Source organism: Jaculus jaculus, chromosome 8, assembly GCF_020740685.1.
Source record: "Jaculus jaculus isolate mJacJac1 chromosome 8, mJacJac1.mat.Y.cur, whole genome shotgun sequence".
Classification (NCBI taxonomy): domain Eukaryota; kingdom Metazoa; phylum Chordata; class Mammalia; order Rodentia; family Dipodidae; genus Jaculus; species Jaculus jaculus.
This window is the reverse complement of record NC_059109.1, coordinates 64,135,842-64,155,369: the sequence shown is the minus strand read 5'-3', so window position 1 is coordinate 64,155,369 and position 19,528 is coordinate 64,135,842. Positions and strand designations below refer to the sequence as shown.

The window sequence follows — 19,528 nt, the reverse complement described above, 5'->3', positions numbered from 1 at the left end:
TCTGTCTGGATTTTCTTCCATTTTATTTTTTGTGTTATTTCTTTTGCGCTGTGGTCTACCCATGTCAGTGTATGGGCAGGTAGGTGGGTGGAGCAGCCTGGGATCTAGCTTAATGCGAATCCAAGGCAGCCTGGGGCAGTTGTAAGCAGCCTGGGTTTTTGCTCAGTCTTGCTAAAGCCGCCTACCTATAGCCTGGCAGGGCCACCAAAGTTGCCTGAATTCTCACCCAGTAATGCACCTAAGCTGCCTGCCTTTGAGCTTGAAAGGGGACTGAGGTAGCAAGCCCTGAAGGTGCCTAGATTCTGGCTGGATACACTGGGGTCTGTAAACAGTCTGTGCTCTTCCGCCTCAGGGGAGTGGGGGCTGGGTGACAATGTACAGGTAGGGGATGGCAGCTGCGCTGGCGCTAGTGACTCAGTGTGGACTTATATGGCTCTTGCTGTGGGACTGGGCCCGCTGCACGTGCAATTGTAGTGCAGAGGCAGATGATGTGGGTACGTAATCAGGACACAGCAGAAGCTGACCAGCGTCAAGTGATGTGAGCACAGCAGCAGGGGATCTGGCAGCCACCTATTCACGGCAGGGGTGGCCCCCACAGGCCTGAGAACCGAGCACCACGTGGCTGGTTTACTCGCAGGATCAGAGAACAAGGGCGAGGTAGGAGGTCTCAGCTTCAGGGCAGCAGGGTGGCAGGCGTGACTGGTGTGTGCCCGATCACAGCACAGCCACGCGGGATGTGCAGAGGGTGTGTGGGTGGGTGGGCAGAAGGGGGCGCGGGGTGCGATGGTGTGTATGGAGTGAGTGGGGTACGCGGCAGGGAGGGGGTCGGGGTGCGCCGGGGCACCGGGCAATCAGGGTGGGGTGTGCGGGAGGTGGCAGGGCTCAGGGGGCGCGGGGTGGGGTGCCCTGGAGGGGCGGGGGGCGTGGGGTGCTCTGATCAGTTAGGGGGCAAGGGGCGCGCTGTTGGTGCGGGGGGGGGTGCGCATGCAGGGGGGTGTGCGGGGCGCGGCAGGGTGCAGGGCACCTGGGGGGCGCAGGGGGGAGCGCGGGGCGCGCGGGGGGTCACGGGGTGCGCAGGGGGGCGCGGAGGAGCTTGCGGGAGGCGCGGGGTGCTAGGGGCACAGGGCACGTGGGGGGTGCACAGGGTGCGCGTGGGGGGAGGGGGTGCGGGGCACACCGGGGTGCGGGTTGCCAAGGGACACCGCAGGGTGCTCTGGACGCGTGGGGGGGCGGGGCTTGCGGGGGGGTTGAGGGGGTTGCGCGTGGGGCGCGGGACGTGGAGGGGGGTCGGGGTAGAGGCACTCTGGGGCGCAGGACGCGTGGGGGTGGGGCACAGGGGGCACGGGGCACGCCTGGGCACGCAGGGGTGCCCGGGCCGCCTGCGGCGGGGGGACGAGGGGCCTGCGGGGTGGGGGGCGGGAGGCGCTGGGGCGGGGCGCAGGGGGGGCAGGGAGCGCTTCAGGGCACACCGGGCTCAGGGCGTGGATGCTCTGGGGTGCGTGGGGGTGGGGGCGCAGAGCCCGTGGGGAGGGTGGACGGCTAGGAGGGGGGGGGGGGCTGAAGCTGCGGGGTGCTCTGTACTTGGGGGAGAGGGGCGGGTCGTGCAGGGGAGGGGGTCAAGGGGTTCGAGGGTCTTGCAGGGGGTGTGGAGCACGCTGAGGTAAGATGGAGCGTGGGACGCTGGGGGACGCTGCAGGACACCGCGGGGCACTCTGGACACGCGGCGGGGGTGGGGCGCACGGGGGGCGGGGGGCTCGAGGAGCACGGGGGTGGGGCGCGGGGGTCTCGGGGCACGCGGGGGACACGGGGCACACCTGGGCGCCCGGGGCGTGGGGCGCTTGGGGCGCGCCTGCTGAGTGTGGATAGGGAGCGTGGGTCGCGCGGGGGGTGGGGCGCGCAGGGGGGTGATGCGCGCGGGGGTTGGGGCGGGCGGGGCAGGGGGTGTCTCGAGGCACGCGGGGGTGGGGCGCGGGGGGGGGTCTGGGGCTTGCAGCGGGGGGGGGCGTGGGGGCGCAGGGCAGGCCTGGTCGCCCGGGGCGTGGGAAGCTTAGGTTCACTCTGGCTGCGCCTCTGCGTGTGGATAGGGAGCGTGGGGCGCGCTGGGGGGGAGGGGCGTGCTTGGGGGGGGCGGGGGTGCGCGGGTGAGGGGTGCAGGGGTTGTGGGGTGCGCGCGGGTCGCTGGGCTGCGTGGGGCTTGGTGGGCACGGGGCGCCGGGCGGCTGAGGCGCCGGGCCGCGCCCAATGTGGCGATTCGCGGCGGGCGGGGTGGCGGAGAGTGGGTTGCGGGGGTGTGTGCTTCCCTCTTTTACCCCGATCTGTGCCCTCCCTCTTCAAAAAGTTCCTAATTTCCCTTGAATACTTACCTTTTTTTCCCCTTGTTGTTTGTAGTGCAGCTAGGCAGTCGCCATCTTGACGGGAAGTCTCCTACTATGCCTTTAAATGGAATTCTTCCCCTGCTACTATGCCCTGAATTCTTATATTTGATCTTTTCATACTGTTCCGATTATCCTGAAATTCCCACTCATACTTTTCTATAAGTTTGTCTTTCTCTTTGTTGGCCTGTATTAGATCTGCCACCTGGTCTTCTAGCTTAGATATTCTGTCCTCTCCTTCATCCATTCTACTGGTGAGATTTTCTACAGAGTTTTTTATTTCATTAACTGTTTTCTTCATTGCTAGTAATTCTGACTGGTTTTACTTTATTATTTCTGTTTCCTTATTTATGTCTTGTATTGCCTTCTTTATTTTATTAAGTTGGTGTCCTGCATCTCCTTTGATTTCCTCTTTGATTCCTTTGATTTCCTCTTTGGTTTCCTCTTTGATTCCTTTGATTTGTTCTTTGACCTTGTTGAACATATTTATAATCATTCTTTTGAAATCTTTCTCAGGCATTTCTTCTAACTCATTCTCACTGGAGGTCATTTCTGATGCATTAATACTTTTAGATGGATTTATATTGTCTTGCTTTTTAGTGTTTCTTGTGTTATAATGTATATATTTTTGCATCTTGGATTAAGTTAATGCTTGGATTTTCTAGCTAGCTGGGTATTCTTAGCTGTATCAATTGTTTTGATGTTATATATTTTCAGGGTAGGAGCTTAAGGTGTTAGGTGTGGCTCTTAAGACTCTCAGAGTATCTACAAAAGTGTTCCTAGGCGTTGAGTTTCCCTGCTGTGGGAGTATTCAAGTAGGCTGAGTGGAATAAAATACAGGTAGGTTCTAAAATTTAACTAAACACTGTACACATTCAATCAAAAACAGCCCCGAGTATGTATGCAAGAGTAGTTATTATAACAACCAGATCCTCTATCAACAAAGAGGTTTAGATTTCTGGTCTGTTGAGGGATCCAAGTCAGCTTGTGACCAAGTGAGACCTTCCCTGGTGCAATCCCAGTTACCTCGGATGATTTTGGTCTCAGTCAAGTTGCTGCCTGGGTCATCAGGCTGCTGTTTTGATTTCTGGAGCTGGGCACTGGCTTTTCCTGTGGGGCAAACTGTGTATTTTGCTGAGTTTTTTTGGTCTTGTTCCCCACTAGGCTGCTTTGGCATGGTACCTACGCCGCCATCTTAACCAGAAGTCACAGTGCAAGACTTTTAAGTTTCACCATTGTTACCATTGATTTTTAAATCATAAGTTAGGGAATCTGAAGAATGTGTATATGTTCTTCCAAACTGAGTTATCTAGGTCTTTAGCATCAATTCATTAATCACCAAACATTTCTTGTGTTTGCTAGGCATTCTTATATATGTAAAAATGAATAAAGTATTATTCCTGCCTTCAAGAGGTCCACAGCTCAATAAACCCCTCTTCTTTAGTCTTATTTTCCCCATCATTTTCCTTGTTATCAAATTATTTGTATATAAAAATCTATTTTACAACAGTGCTCATAACTGTTATGAAAGAGTAGTCTGGAAAAGTCTTCACTGTTTCTAGTTGAAACTTATAGCCCACCTCAGTGTGGAAGCTTGTTTTCATTTGCTTGTTGCTTTCATTGCATCTTTTATACAAATGATATCAGAAATTGAAATGAAGGCCAGGAACATGTTGGAGGCCCAAAGTTGAGTCTTGGAATGGCTGTTCTTAGAAATGTCTGTTTGTGGGAATTCAATAAGAGCAGCATGGGCATCTAATGAAGATTTAGTTTCTGGTCAGTCATGGTAGTGCATGCCAATAGGAAACTCCTGGAGAGGTTGGCTGGGGGAGGATAATCTGAAGCTCAAAGTCAGCTGGGGTTCACTTGACAGAGAGAAAATGAGAGGGGGGGGGGAACATGAATGAGCGCATCAGGCCTCCGGCCACTGCAAATGAACTCCAGATGCATGTGCCACCTTGTGCATCTGGCTTACGTGGGTACTGGGGAATTGAGCCTTGAACCCGGGTACTTAGGCTTCACAGGCAAATGCTTAACCACTAAGCTATCTCTCCAGCATCACTTTTTCTTAAGTTTTAATTTCCCTTTAGGGTGAGGTTAAGGAGATGGAAACTTGATACAAAGATCAGCCTCAGAGCTCCATTTCTGTGCCATTTAAATCATTCATTTATACAACTGGTCATTGGGCACTCCATTAGAGGAGCAACCATGTAATGTGCTAAGACAGCTTCACAATGGGTGTCCTCAGGGAAAAATTAGAGTGGTGATGGAGGTCTACTAGGAGATCAGAAAAGAGAAGTCACAGTTGTCGTTAGTAAGGAGGTTGTGGCCAGACCAGAGTTAAATAATGGGAACTTCTTGGGCAGACAGGCAGGCAGAAAGAATTCCAGGCAGACAGACAGCAGGTGCACAGCAGAGAAGTGAGAGAGGATCATATGTCAAAGAAATCCACATGATAGAGTGGTTTTCAAAATAGTGCCCACAATGGAGTATATAATAATACCCACACTCTAGAAGGAAGGCTATAGGCTGACATATCCCACCACAGCCTAATTAAATATTATGGGTGTATGCATGTACTTCTTAGTTATATTTTCTCTCATGTACATAATCTACAGTTACAAATAAATAAAACATCAAAGTACAAATTTGGGGTAAGAAAGACCAGTAGGAGGAAGGTCAAAACAGGGTAGTAGACAAGTGGATATGATCAAGGGACAAGGATATACATATACAAAAATGTCATAGTGAAACACATTATTTTGCACACTGATTAACTTAAATTAGTTTCTTGGATTAAGAAGTTGGGTAGAATATTGGTTGGGAGAGTACCCAGGAAGCCCTATTTTTTACTTTATCTAAAACACTGTCTGCTTTAACTCAGCAAATATGCATTGAATTCACTAGATGGGGATTGTTACAGACATTGGGATAAGTAGGACATGGCTTTACCTTCCCGTGACTTAGTGTTAATATTAATGGAGTATGTGATATATAACAACAATATAACTAGTAAGTATATTGAGAAATGCTGTGGGATTTTTAATTCAAGGAAACTATAGTTCTCACAGATTGGCTCCACTAACCAAGTCTCAGAAGAGCAGTTTCTTTTATACAATGGACAATGTAAAAGCCCTTTACATTATTAACACCTTTACATTATTAACAGGGTAAATTCCAAAGTCACCTGTCCTTGGGTATCAAGGACATTGATTGAAATTGCATTGTCTCAACAGATAAAGTTGTTCTTCTTTTAAAATTTCAAATTATTTTTATTTTATTTCTTTGTTTTACATGTGTGCATATGTGTTTACATGTGTTGATGTATCTCGAGATGGAGATTGATGTCAGGTGTCTTCCTTATTCATTTTCCACTTCAGTTTCTTGAAGCAGGTTCTCTAGTTGAACCCAGAGTTTGAGATTCAGCTCCCTCTGCAGCTGTGGAATCACTGGCCTTGTGGGCTCTTCAGTGCTGATCACTGTAGTCTGATTCCTACACCTCCTTAGCCTATCTCCTCCTCTGACTCCAGTCTTGCTGGCCCTGTCATTCATGGCTGCGTCAAGCAAGGGTAATTTCTAAACTTGTGGACAGCTATTTCTGAACTAAGAATATGTTTCTCAATATTCCCTGTGCTATATCTTTTACTTTCTAAGAGGGGAAATTGTCAGAGGATCAGCTATGAAGTTGAAAGACCCTTATCTTGAGTAGAACAATGCTTCTGAGGTATGAGGACTATCGCTTGTCTTGTCTATTTGGTCACTCTTCCATTCTGTCTTCTATGAGCAATCATCTACCTGAGGGACTAACATCTTGCCATCTTATTTTCCTTTCTTGATTTGTTCTCACATTGTTGTCCAGGTTATAGGGTATGTTCCATATAAGCAAGTACATTCTTTGTAGACAAAGCAGATTCTTTTTATTTTTAGATTTTACATATTTAAATCCATTTACTTTGGTCAAAGTGATTCTCTCCCATATCATGTGTTCAAGCAAATTGTGTTTTCGTAACAAATCTGAAGTCTGAGAAATAAAATTTTGTTCTTTAATTCTTTCTGCATATCCAATACAAATAAGAACATGTTCACCTATTCACCTAAGAAATGTGGAGACAAGTCCTGGGGGATTTCATTTCTCTTTATATGTTTGCAGTCACTGTGGCAGGAGGAATGTCTTCATATCTATCAGAGAAGTAACTTTTAGGTTGGCAAAGCAAGTCACATGGATATGATGGTCTTGAAAGGGGGACATACATTCTTAATGTGTGTGAGAAGAACTGGCATATTAGGAAGGAGCCCCAGTGCAGCCATACTTCCTCAGGCTGTGTAACTGAGTCTTATCTGTTGAGGTCTTGGTGGTTCTACTGAGAATCAGCTCCCTTCTTATCTAAACACCTGAGGCTAACATTTCTTTCCATGCATGTGGGACAATGAAAATTGTTCTTGATTAGATACAAGTTATCTTCATGCAAGAATTAGACAATTTACTTTGAATATTCCTCTGCATTTTGTCTTGAGAAAAGCATTTTAGTTCTAGTGACTTGTTAGTTGGCTTGTGTCTCTACTGAGTTCACCTTTTCAACATCTTGTCATCTAATATCCTAGAACATGGTCCAGGAAAGCACTTTTGACTGCAGGTGGTTACTTCTTATATCATTATTTATTTTCAAAATTTTAAGTTTCACATGGAATAAAAATTTCCTAGTAAAACTTCTCAATTAGAAATTAGATGCTATTTCCTACTCATGGTACCATTTGTTTTCATGGGGGAGTTATGAATGGATCTGGTGATATTTAGCATGTTCTTGGCAAATGCAAAAACTAATACAATAAAAATAGTAAACCAATTTACGTGTATATGTATCAACAGTTTTATCCATATATAAGCTTCTGGCCATCACTCTACTTCCAAGGCAGAGATATTATATAGCTTTGAAATTTTCTAGGAATATGCTTTTTGTGTGTTGTTTTCAGGATGGCTTAGAGTAGGAAAGACCAAAATTACTAATCTTTATTCTGTCAATTGCAATGATGGGATAGCAAAACAGACTTAAGACCACCTGCATAAAAAAGCAGTATGGTATAACATAGAAAGTTGAAGCTGTTTCAAGAAGAAATATAAAGTCCTACATAATCAACACAAGGAAGAACAAACTAGAGGCTTCATAAGGGAAAGCAGACAGTGAGGATGAAGATGAAGAGGGACAAAGACCATAAGACAAAATAATCTGGTACTGAAGCTGATAGGTTGTGGAGGAGTACTGCCCTGTGAGCATGACAGCCATCATTGCCTTTATCATAACAATGCTGACTACTTCCAAGATCCTCAAGACTGGACCTGTTGATGTCCCCTTACAGAAGGAAGCCCCCTGGAGAGCTGTAACCTCATGTGTAATCACAGAATATTGTAGGTAACAGCACCCTCTTTATCCTTTCAGGATGTTACTAATTGTATTTTAAATGTCCTGACAATTAGGACATATCATTAGATGTTTATGAAAATGGAACACTTTTTTATCTTCCTAATATCTCACTCTAATTTGAAATATTCATGTATAATACAGGCTTGTCTTTAAGCACAGTTTCTACCAAGCTCCTTCAGAACTGTCCATGAGGAAATTCATTTAGCACTTGGTTCACAGGCACCCTGTGACCAGCACTCAGGCCACTCCATAATTATAAAGGAACACACAGATCTTAAAAAGCTGTGCAGAGGGCTGGAGAGATGGCTCAGCAGATAAGGCACTTGCCTACAAAGCCTAAGGACCCAGGTTAGATTCCCCATTACCCATGTAAGCAGATGCACTGGGTGACTCATGCATACGGAGTTTGTTTGTAGTGGCTAGAGGTTCTGGTGCACCCATTTTTTTCTCTGTGTCTATACGACTCTTTCTCTCTTTCAAATTAATAAATAAAATATTTTTAGAGAGAGCTGTGCAGAGATGGGAGAGATACTTCTATCTGTTGTGTTCTTTAAGAGCTTCATAGAAGCAGTGGTATCTGAGCTGGTCCTACAAAAGGTGCGTGGATTGCAGAGTGATTATGCAGGATGCTGATGCTGGGCCTCCTCTCTTGGGTGCTGTGCTGATAATGTGCAGGCAGCAGTGAAGTAGGACACTTGAGTGGGGTGAAGGAAGTGGCACAACCACACCATAAGAGGTAGGTGCATTGAAGGGCCTTCCTTTGTTGCCAATAGAATATAAGCTAGAAGTCCATGGAGAGAAATATTCAAGAAGGCTGTAATCAAAATGGTGATTATGACATTTATTATGGCTGCTGAGTATAGAGAGATAGGAGAACAATTTGAAAATGGTGCAGTGGTTCAGACATTGGACAAGGAGAATCCTGAGTAGGAAGGTACAATATAGAATGAAAAGGATTTGTAGCCTGTGTCTTATCATATGAATGACCCTAGAATTTCAGGGCGTTGTTCATTGTTAAAGTTTTAAAATATAGGTTAGGGTGACTGCAGCAAATGTTTCATGACCAGAACAAGAAAACTTATACTAATAAAACACACTATGCCGGCTCTTGCTTTTTGGGCATGTAAGAAAGAGAAGCTCTAAATATGTGGGTGTTATTACTTTCCATGGACAAAGTACATTATGTTGTGGACTTCAAAATATTCACAAATATCTTGCAGAATGTAGGTTTCCATGGATTAATGTGGTTTCCCTTGAATATGCATATGTACTTTTTTTCATCACTGGTTTTACTTTTCAAAGCAGGTAGTTAAAGATTTTTTTCCCCCTTTAAATGTAAAATGGTAATTTAATTTAGTCCTTGCAGAATGGAATGGGATAGTAATATGGCTGAAAACAGCAGTTTATTTTTCATGGATTTGACCATTTCAGAAACCTCACACTTATGAAAATATTATTACTAGGAAAATAAAATTTAAACCACAAACTTCAATGAGGGTTATATAGTGTTTTTCCATTATACTGCTTCAATGCTCCAGAGCCTATGCCTCAGTGTAGGGAATTATAACGGCTGCATAGGGAAACAAAAACTGGAGTGGATTCTGAAGTGGTTTTCTCCAGCTACCTATGAAATGCTGTTCTTGTATGCCAGTTCTTGGTGTAGCTCAGTGTAGCTTTTTGTGTTGCATAGAAATTGGCACCTAAAGCTACAATTGCCTCTCACTCAAAAAGTGATAAATCATCTCAGGGTATGAGAGCCTCTTAATAGAAATATTAATTATACACTAACATGATAAAGATTACCAAGTCACTCAGACTAGTATATTTATTTATTTTGTTCTGATTAATTTTCTTGAGATGAATACTTCATCCATCTAGGCTGACTAATTTCCAAAATATTTATTGTCTTTTAGTGTGTCAGCTGCAAACTGCTATGCTTTCAGCTGTATTATAGTCTGTCATGTAGTTTGGTGACAGAAGGCTACATGGAAAACCCACTGCACTGAGGGGACAGCCCAGCTCTCCCTTGCATGGTATCACACACTCTCAGGACTGTGATTAACCTTAGAACATCCTGTGTTACTAACATAACAGGTCTCAGGTGTAACTCAGTGGTAGAGGCTTGCCTAATGTATGAGACCCTGGGTTTGATCTCTAATACTGCAAATAAAATAAAATAATGAAATATAAGGCATGTTCAGATCAAAGTGTAAAAACTAGGTGAAAAAGGCTTGAGATTTAATAATATGAGAACAGCTTGGTGGTTTGCCAAGAGAGAAACTCAAAAGCATATCATTTCCTGCTGGAGTGAGCAAATGTAGGGTGCTCCCTAGCACCTTAGCCCTTGCTCTCTCTGGGAAGTCTCAGCTATGCATGCCAGTAATAGGGAAGGCCTTGCCTATTGTAGGGGGAAACTGAGGGTCAGTTTCAGCTCTCAGATCAATTGAAACCTGGATGTGAGTGAGGGGACTAGGTTTCTCCTGCCATTTGGCGTTAAGCCTAACAAATAGAGGAAGTTGAAGTATCTGGAGTGCAGTGTCATATGCAGATTGCTTGTGTGCAATGACGTTTGACAGTATTTCTGTCTGCTTCCTTTGGCTTCTGCTTTTCTTAACCACTAAGCCATCTCTCCAGGCCCTGTTTTTCTTATAAGAGAATAACCATATGTAGGTAATCCTAATAGTTTTGTGAGCTCCCTTATCTCTTCAAAATAAACTCTTCTTTTACATAAGTTACCTGGTATAGTTTTCTGTGGTTTACAGATGAGAATCTTGACTAATAGCTTAATCCTGTAATGCTTTTTTTGTTTGCAAAGAAGAGATAGGGTCTAGCTCTAGCCCAGTCTGACCTAAATTCACTATGTAGTCTTATGCTAGCTTCAAACTCATGGTGATCCTCCCACCTCTGCCTTCTGAGTGCTGGGACTAAAGGCATGCACCACCATGCCCAGTCTTGGAATGCTTTCTTATCTCCAACTGGAATTTCCCACCTAGATCCAACAATAGCTCTGTGGTATCTGTATTGGACTGTAGACTGCTTTTTGTATATTTGTGCCTTCTTGTTGGGAGAACATCCATCACTTCTGTTCACTTCACAGAAGTTCTCTAAGCCTACAAGGATAGGAACCTCATTATCTAATCTCTGCTAACACTTCAGTTTTCTCTTTCATTATGTTCCTTGCCCAGTGTGTTTCTTCATCTCAGTTCAGCATGCTTCAGGCAAACCAGAGTGAACTCTGGTGTGATAGAACTTATCTCTGGTTGACAACTTGACAGGAATCACAATGTAAATAAATCTCTGGACATGTCTGTGAGGGATTTTCCAGATTAGGTTAATTAAAGTAGGAAGAACATTATGTCACTCCATGGCTGGGGTCCTGGACTGCATCAAAAGGAGTAAAGCTAGCTGAGCACTAGCATTCATTACTCTCTGTCTCCTGATTGTGGATGCAGTGTTACCAGCTGTCTCAAATTCCTTTTGCCCTAAGTTCCCCACCATGGTAGGCTGTTTGCCTTTGAACTATGAGCCAAAATAAGCCTTTCCTCCATTAAGTTGCTTTTGCTGGATATTTTATCACAGCAATGAGAAAAGTGACAAAAATATATGGATTATCTAAAACACTTCATGGTTTATACTCTCTGTAGTTTTATTCATGATATTCATGCTACCTTACATTTTCAGTCCTTTTCTTTGTTCTCTCTTCTACCATTTAATTGGTTTGCTAAGCGCCTGTTCATCTTTTCATGCTTTATTGCTTTTGCCTCCCTTTTGAAGGTCATGATCACTGTGCTACATCCACTCTGCCTACCTGGCTTTGTTATAACCCATATCAAATTTGCAGTCCATGCAGGTGCTTGTTTGTGGTCTTGAGACATTTCTCAAAACCACTGAAGAGAGCTGTGCTTTCCAGTCACATTTTTATGGAGAAGTTATTTGCTTAGGGGTAATGTTTAAAAGCGGGGAGAGTCAGAGGTTTGATGCCTGTTCCTCATCCTTTGCATTCTAGGGCATATTCCATGTGTTTCCACAGTCATCTAGTGAATAGACCCTAGTTGTATTCATTAGCAGCTTGCACCTCAAGCACTAGCTACTAACTCTTCTCCTTCTGCCTCACTGCCTTCATCCCTTCACCCTGCTTCCTAGAGTCCTGCTCCAACTCCAGCTCTTGGTTCCAAATTGCTATCAGGTTAACTCAGATCGGGATGCCTTGGGAAATGTTGCCTCTTCTTTTAGCTGTGAGGAGTGCCTTAGCCACTATTGCCCTTAGTGTTCTTATTTAATGACTTTTCTCCAGTAGCCTATTGCTTCTTTTTGTTGCTATTGGTTCCTCCATTTTACAAGTAGCATAGAGTAGGTTTTCAACAGTACACAAAAGCATAAAATGTATGATATAAGAGTTGTTGTCATATATCTGAAGGGCTACATTGAGTTTGCATATGTCTAGGGAAACAGTTAAGAGTAAGGAGAAGTCGGAAGAAGACAGTATAATTCAATACAGAGTTAGCAATGTATCCTAGGGAGGTGACATTTAGTTGTAAGAGTTACAGTGACTTATTATGTCATGATGACCCACTGTGAAAGGAGGTTTGCTCATTCTCCCCTTTCTTGTCATGACTTGGTATAGAACTTTATGGAACAGTGGCCACATATAGCTGCTCAGAGAGATAGAGAGAGAGATATCAGGAAGACATAGATACTAAGGAAGCAGTCTGTACATCAGGTGCTTGGGAGTGGTGGCATCCCATGTAATAAAATATGTTTGTTTGTCTCCTCAGATCTAGCTAATGGTTGCTATACTAAATATTAATCTAGCACAGATAAACATTTCTGCTTTTTTTTTTCCAAGAAAAAGCAGAATCCTGATCTATAAGTAGAATTTCCAAATTTTAATATATTATATAGGTCAAACAAAAGTCACCATGGTTAGCTATGTATGGCCTATGGTTTGTTAATTTGAAATCTGTGTATAGCTAGTATAACATGTTAGTACCTCAGATGAGAGTACAGCTTCTTGGAAAGGGTACCTCAAGTTCTGGGTAGCCTTTGTCTTTAGCCTTCCATAAATACTGCCTGTTCCAAAGTCTGGCCTTCGGCTATTCTGTCTTTCCAGCGGGTAAGCTCTGGCTTTTCTGAAGCATCTCCTAGTACTGGACCTCTTCCACCAAGCCTGCATTTCCAGAGCACTGTTAGCCCTTCAGCACTTGAATATATGCTATAGCTGGCCACTGTGCAGAGGTCTTATGATTTGCCTATTCTGTTTAACAGAATTCCTTTAAGTAGGGACTTCTACTTATATATTTTTCCTGTCATGTGGGATCTCCAACAAAGCACATGGCAGGTGTGCAATCAGAACTATTGGTTGATTGTTAGATAGCCATCTTACCCTGTGCTTTTGAAGTTGTCCATAGTAGAAGATGAGCTAATAAAGAAGTCCACCAGCTCTGTAAAGCAGAATTTAAAATTAAACCACTGGAACTCTTTCAGAGGAAAAAAAAAGGCATGCCCTCCATCTACTGTTGGCCCGCTGTCCTCAGGGTTTGCATAAGGAAGATGGTACCTTCACCTGTTAAGTTCTACCTCATCCTTTCCCAACAAAACACCTAGTTATCTGTGCCTGTAATTCTTTGCTTAGAGATTAGTTGTGTTCATGATCTATGTGGTCACCCTTTTATTTTTATTTAAAAAAAAATTTTTTTTTGAGTGGACCAGGGTCTTACTCTAGCCCAGACTAACCTGGAACTCACTCTGTAGGTTCAGGATGGCCTGAAACTCACAGCTATCCTCCTACCACAGTTTCCTGAGTGCTGGGATTAAAGGTGTGCATCATCATGCTCAGTGTTGTAGTAATCTGTTTTTTTTTTTAATTTTTATTTATTTATTTGAGAGTGACAGACAGAGAGGCCAGCAGAGAGAGAGAGAGAAGGAGAGAGAGAATGGGCGTGCCAGGGCCTCCAGCCACTGCAAACAAACTTCAGATGTGTGCGCCCCCTTATGCATCTGGCTTACATGGGTCCTGGGGAATCGAGCCTTGAACCAGGGTCCTTAGGCTTCACAGGCAAGCGCTTAACCGCTAAGCCATTTCTCCAGCCCAGTAATCCATTTTTAAAGGTAGAAGCTAGCAGATAATTCTATGATAAAAAAATTGTCTGAAAAAAAAAAAAGATTTCACTGATTCCAATTTTCTACTTCCTATTTCTTCCCTTTCATTTGAAACATATTTTGTTTGTTTTAGAGATTCCTATCACATTTATGAAGCAAAATACAGTAGAAACAATTATCAGTCATCTGTGATAAAGATTGTTATCATTTTGGACATTGGAATTGATTGCTGCCTCCAAACCTTATTTTAATGCATTCTTCCAATTTAACAGTAGTGAAAATAAATTACAAGAATACTGAAGTACTCTCTAAATTCCCTGTTGCATTTGTTTTACAATTGTTTATTGAACCCACTTTCATTTGAAGTTCTGCAAAAAGACGTTCATCCAGCAAAGAGTTATTGAGCCCACTATGTGCTAGGTCCTGTTTTTGCTGCAAGAGGCATACTGCTGAAAAAATAAAAAAGGCACATGCTTTCCTGGAACTGACTTCCTAACTGAGGGAAATTATATAAACCAATGAGTAAATGAATATAAGAAAAAATCAGATGGTGATGTTTGAGAATAAAATAGAGAAAATGTGCTTATAGGCAGAGAGACTGCTCTAGATTGGAGTTGAAGGCAGGAATTCTTGAAGTTGTGACCTCTGATGCCTGAGTGACAAAAACTGACTACTAAGTGAAAACCATGAAGTAGACCGTGTCAGGGCAGCAGAACAGCTACCACCCTGGATATATGGCAGGATGTGGGGCTTGGAGGCATAGGGATGAGGCTTATGTGCTAAGAAAGGGAAGTCAATGAGGTCAGAAGGAAAGAAAAGTTTAGAGCTAGCAAACACAATTTATTATATAAATGGAAATTATTCTACAGCCCAATAAATACTTATTTATAGTTCATTTAGGCTTCAAAATTGGTGTCATGATTTTAGAACTCAGCCGAGTTGTTATTAAGATAATAGTGTTCCAGGATCTGTGTAGTATATCCCTCTTTGACACCTCAGATTTCCTGAGGATTAAATAGGCCACTGGTAGTACTATAAGAATACAGCACCTACTATTATATTTTTAAATTAATTTGCCTTGGAAGTACTCTCACATGTAATAAACATAGTAAGAAACAGTTTGTTTCTTCTTTTAATATAATAATTGTTCTAAAGGATTACAAGAGCTTATAGACAGATGGAACATCTGTTTATAAAGTTAAACTGGACATGGAAGAAAGCTGTTATGGCCATAGTTTCAGATTTTCTTAGATTCTTTTTGGTATCTGTTAAGCACAGGGCTGGTAAGCTGCCAGCATATAACACGTCAGAACCTTGTATCCAGAGGGCAGTTGGAAGATGCAGCCAGAAAACTTTTTCCCTCCCAAAGGGTGGTCTCCAAGTCTGCTAAAGTTTTTGGCAAGATTTTTATATCACAATTGAAAACAGATGCCCTCTCTGCCCTTTCCTTTGTTGTCTAAGTTACTGTATTTGGATGTGGAATCTATGGTAATCTCTCACGTACCTCCAGACTACTCAGTGAGAGCCCTCATTAGACATTCCCACTGAGAAGGCTTGCTGGGCAACACTCTCTGCAGGAGAGGACAGACATAAGACAGAGTGTGAGGTGACAGTAATGTGCTCAACACATTCTGAATATTTCTCTTGTAAAATGTTTTATTAATGTGAGAGATAAAGAGAATATACATCAGCACATCAGGGCCTCTAGCCACTGCAAACAAATTCCAGACACATGTGCCACATAGGTACTGGGGAATTGAACCCTGGCCTCTAAGCTTTGCAAGCAAGTAGCATTAAGCACTGAGCCATTTTCCAACCTCATTCTGAATATTTCTTATCACAATGTAAAGCACTAATTCTAAGGTTTAATAGAAGACATGTCTCTGAAAAGTTTCAATTTTAGGACATTTAATCCTAAAGGAAAATCTTTAATCCTGAAGGAATATGCAGCCAGACAGGAAAAATCAAAGCATACTCTCTCTAATGGACTATACTGAGTTTTATTACAGGATATGGCCTTGACATGTGCTAAGACATGACACTGAGAATCTAGAGTGTCAAAAAACATTAATTCTTGGTTAAAAGTGACTTAAAACTGAATTTAATGTGTAGGCTATTTTGTATTTTGATATAAACCAACTGAAATATAAACCTTGGAAAGTTGGAATATGGGCTGGATACATGAGGCTTTAAGAAATCAGTGACCATTGTGTTAGGTTGATAATGATTTTTGTAAAACATCATTTTTATTTTACAGAGGTTCATACATAAATATGTGTATATGGAGAAAATATAGATCATTTAGAATTTATTTGAAATTGCTACAGCAGAATATCAATTGATACAGATATGGAAAGTATAAGAAATTGTTTACATAAGTGATAGATTGTAGTTGTATTTTCTCCACTGTTATATCTGCTTGAAAATATTTTTAAATTTATAATTAATTAAACGTATTACACATTGGAACATTATGCAGTTTTTATGTAGCTTTATTGTGCCTTTTGGGCTGGAGCCATAAGTGACAGACCTGGCAATTGATTTCTTTATCTATAGGATATTAACAGTGAAATTGAAGTAATGCTTATCTCTTCTCCCACATCATGCTCTGACTTTGTAACTCAGCATATGATTGAGGGAGGGGAAGTAGTTCTAAAGTAAAATTGAAACATATGGAACCCTAAAATCAGATCTTGAATATTTTGTTATAGCCATGTTGTTTTGTTGTTTTTCTTTTGGGGATAGGACTCATATTTTAGCCCATACTGTCTTGGAATTCATTGCATAGCACAGTATGGCCAGGAACTCATGATAATCCTACCTCTGCCTCCCATATTTTGGGATTATAGGTGTGAGTCAGTATACCTGGCTTCCATCCTTGTTTTTATTTTGTTTTATTATTTTAAATTTGTTTTTATTTATTTGAGAGAGAAAAAGGTAGGTAGGTAGGCAGGCAGGCAGGCAGGCAGACAGACAGACAGACAGACAGACAGATAGATAGATAGAGAGAGAATGAACATGCCAGAGCATCTAGCTGCTTCATACTCCAAAAGCATGTGCCACTTTGTGCATCTGGCTTTACATGAGTCATGGAGAATCAAATCTGGGGCCTTTGGCTTTGCAGGCAAGCTTCTTAATCACTAAGCCATTTCTCCAGTTCCTTATTTTTATACATGTATATGTGTGCATGTGGACACATGTGTGTGTGGATGCATATGTATGTCTATAAGATGCTAGAGGACTTTGTGTTGCTGTCTACCATTCTTTTGAGAGAGGGACTTTCACTGACCTGGAACTCATCAATTAGGTTAGCCTGGTTGACCAGAAAGCCTTATGGATCCTCCTGTCTCCACCTGCCTGGCCCTCATTACAGGGACATCCATCATGCCTGACATTTTATGTGGGTTCTGGGAATTGAACTTAGGTTCTCATGTTTTTAGGTAAATACTACCAACAAAGCTATCACCCCAATCTTCCCAACTTCAAGTTTTAAGAAAGAATAATTAAGGTACAGTTCTGAAAGCCACTTTTTTCCTTTCAAAGTATGTATTCTAGCAGTACATTGAGCTCCATAGTGACAGTGCTGGGGCAAATGAGAGTCAGATGGGCAACTGGGCAACTCTCAGTGTCTCATTGAGAAAAAAAGTCAACTAAAGATGAGCAAAGGAGACCCTGAGAAGCCGAGAGGCAAAATGTCATCATATGCATTCTTTGTGCAAACCTGCCAGGAGGAACATAAGAAGAAGCATCCAGATGCTTCTGTCAACTTCTCAGAATTCTTTAAGAAGTGCTCAGAGAGGTGGAAGACCATGTCTGTTAAAGAAAAAGTAAAGTTTGAAGATATGGCCAAGGCAGACAAGGCTCGTTATGAGAGAGAAATGAAAACCTATATCCCTCCAAAGGGCAAACAAAAAAGAAATTCAAGGATCCCAATGCACCCAAAGGCCTCCTTCAGCCTTCTTCTTGTTCTGCTTTGAATATCATCCCCAAACAAAGAACACCCTAGCCTATCCATTGGTGATGTTGCAAAGAAACTGGGAGAGACATGGAACAATACTGCTGCAGATGACAAGCAGCCTTATAAAAAGAAAGCTGCCAAGCTGAAGGAAAATTATGAAAAGGATGTTGCTGCATACAGAGCTGAAAGAAAACCTGATGCAGTAAAAAAAAGGAGTTGTCAAGGCTGAAAAGAGCAAGGAAAAGAAGGAAGAGGAGGAAGATGAAGAAGATGAAGAAGAAGAAGCTGATGATGATGACGAGTAAGTTGGTTCTAGTGCAGTTTTTTTTTCTTGTCCATAAAGCATTTAACCCCCCTGTACACAAGTCACTCCTTTTAAAGAAAAATGTTGAAATATAAGGCTGTATAAGATTTGCTTTTAAACTATACAGTGTCTTTTTTTGTATAGTTAACACACTACCGAATGTGTCTTTAGATAGTCTGTCCTGGTGTTTTTTTCAGTAGCCACTAACCTTGCCTGGTACAGTATGAGGGTTGTAAATTGGCATGGAAATTTAATGCAGGTTCTTGTGGGTGCACAACACAAATTAGTTATATGTGGGGATGGTAGTTTTTTTTTTCCATCTTCAGTTGCTCTGATGCAGCCTATATGAAAATAATTATTGTTCTGTTAACTGAATACCACTCTGTTATTGCAAAAAAAAATTGTAGCTGTTTTGTTGACATTCTGAATGCTTCTAATAAAATACAGTTTTGTATTAAAAATATGTATTCTATAGTTTGGATTATGTTTAATATGTATGAACTAATGGTCACCATCTTGGGCATATACATCACTCATTTGCTCTTGTTCGCCTCACCTATTTGGAGATTTTGAGGTGTGTTTGCCACATCCCCCGTGTTGTTTCTTCATATGGTGCATTGTTATAGATTGCATATGCCAGTATTTGGTGTTGGTAAGACTTTTTTCCCTTGATATGTGTTGACGCCCAGATCCTAGAATAAATTATTTAACAATTTCAGTGGAACTGACTTATGGAAACAAAGTTACATTGCAGTATGGGCTGATTCACATGACCTGGCTATGTTGTGTGTTTCTCTGCCTAAAGTTAATGAGCAACTCCTTGTTTGTCTTATTTTTCATCCACTTTTGATGTCAGCAGTTACAGATTTAATAGTAATGTGAATCCTATTGTCCCCTTTCCTGAATGCCAACACTTTAAGTTGTCAGTAGTAGCACTTAAAACACACACACACACACACACACACACACACACACACACACACACACACAGAGAGAGAGAGAAAGAGAGAGAGAGAGAGAGAGAGAGAACGAACAACAATGCCCAGATGAAGGTATTTTGATGTTGAACTGTGGTTAAAAACAAGCTTCTAATTTTATCATAATCAACCATAAACACCCACTCAGCTCTGCCATGTAAAGCACTGTTGAGGTTCTGTGGAGCAAGAGTTATTCTGGGGAATGTATGGAACCAAGAGCCCTGGAATCTGTCTTCAGCAGTCTGCAACCTCTTTGCCGAGATCTGACAGATAATTACTGTGGAAAGTGTACAATAAGCACCAGATGAGGACTGTGCACTGCAAGTATGGGACAAATTCAGTCACAAAATTATTTCCAGCTGAGCTCCTCAATGCCTATTGGATGATATAAAATGCAG

The 19,528-nt window shown here is 42.3% G+C and overlaps 1 protein-coding gene and 1 pseudogene across 4 annotated transcripts in view; both read left to right on the top strand.

Annotated features, from left to right (window-relative positions):
* Galk2 (galactokinase 2) overlaps nt 1-19,528 on the top strand; it is a 201,806-nt gene that overhangs the window by 140,215 nt on the left and 42,063 nt on the right. The window lies entirely within an intron of this gene.
* Nucleotides 17,548-18,154, top strand: LOC101604713 (annotated as a pseudogene).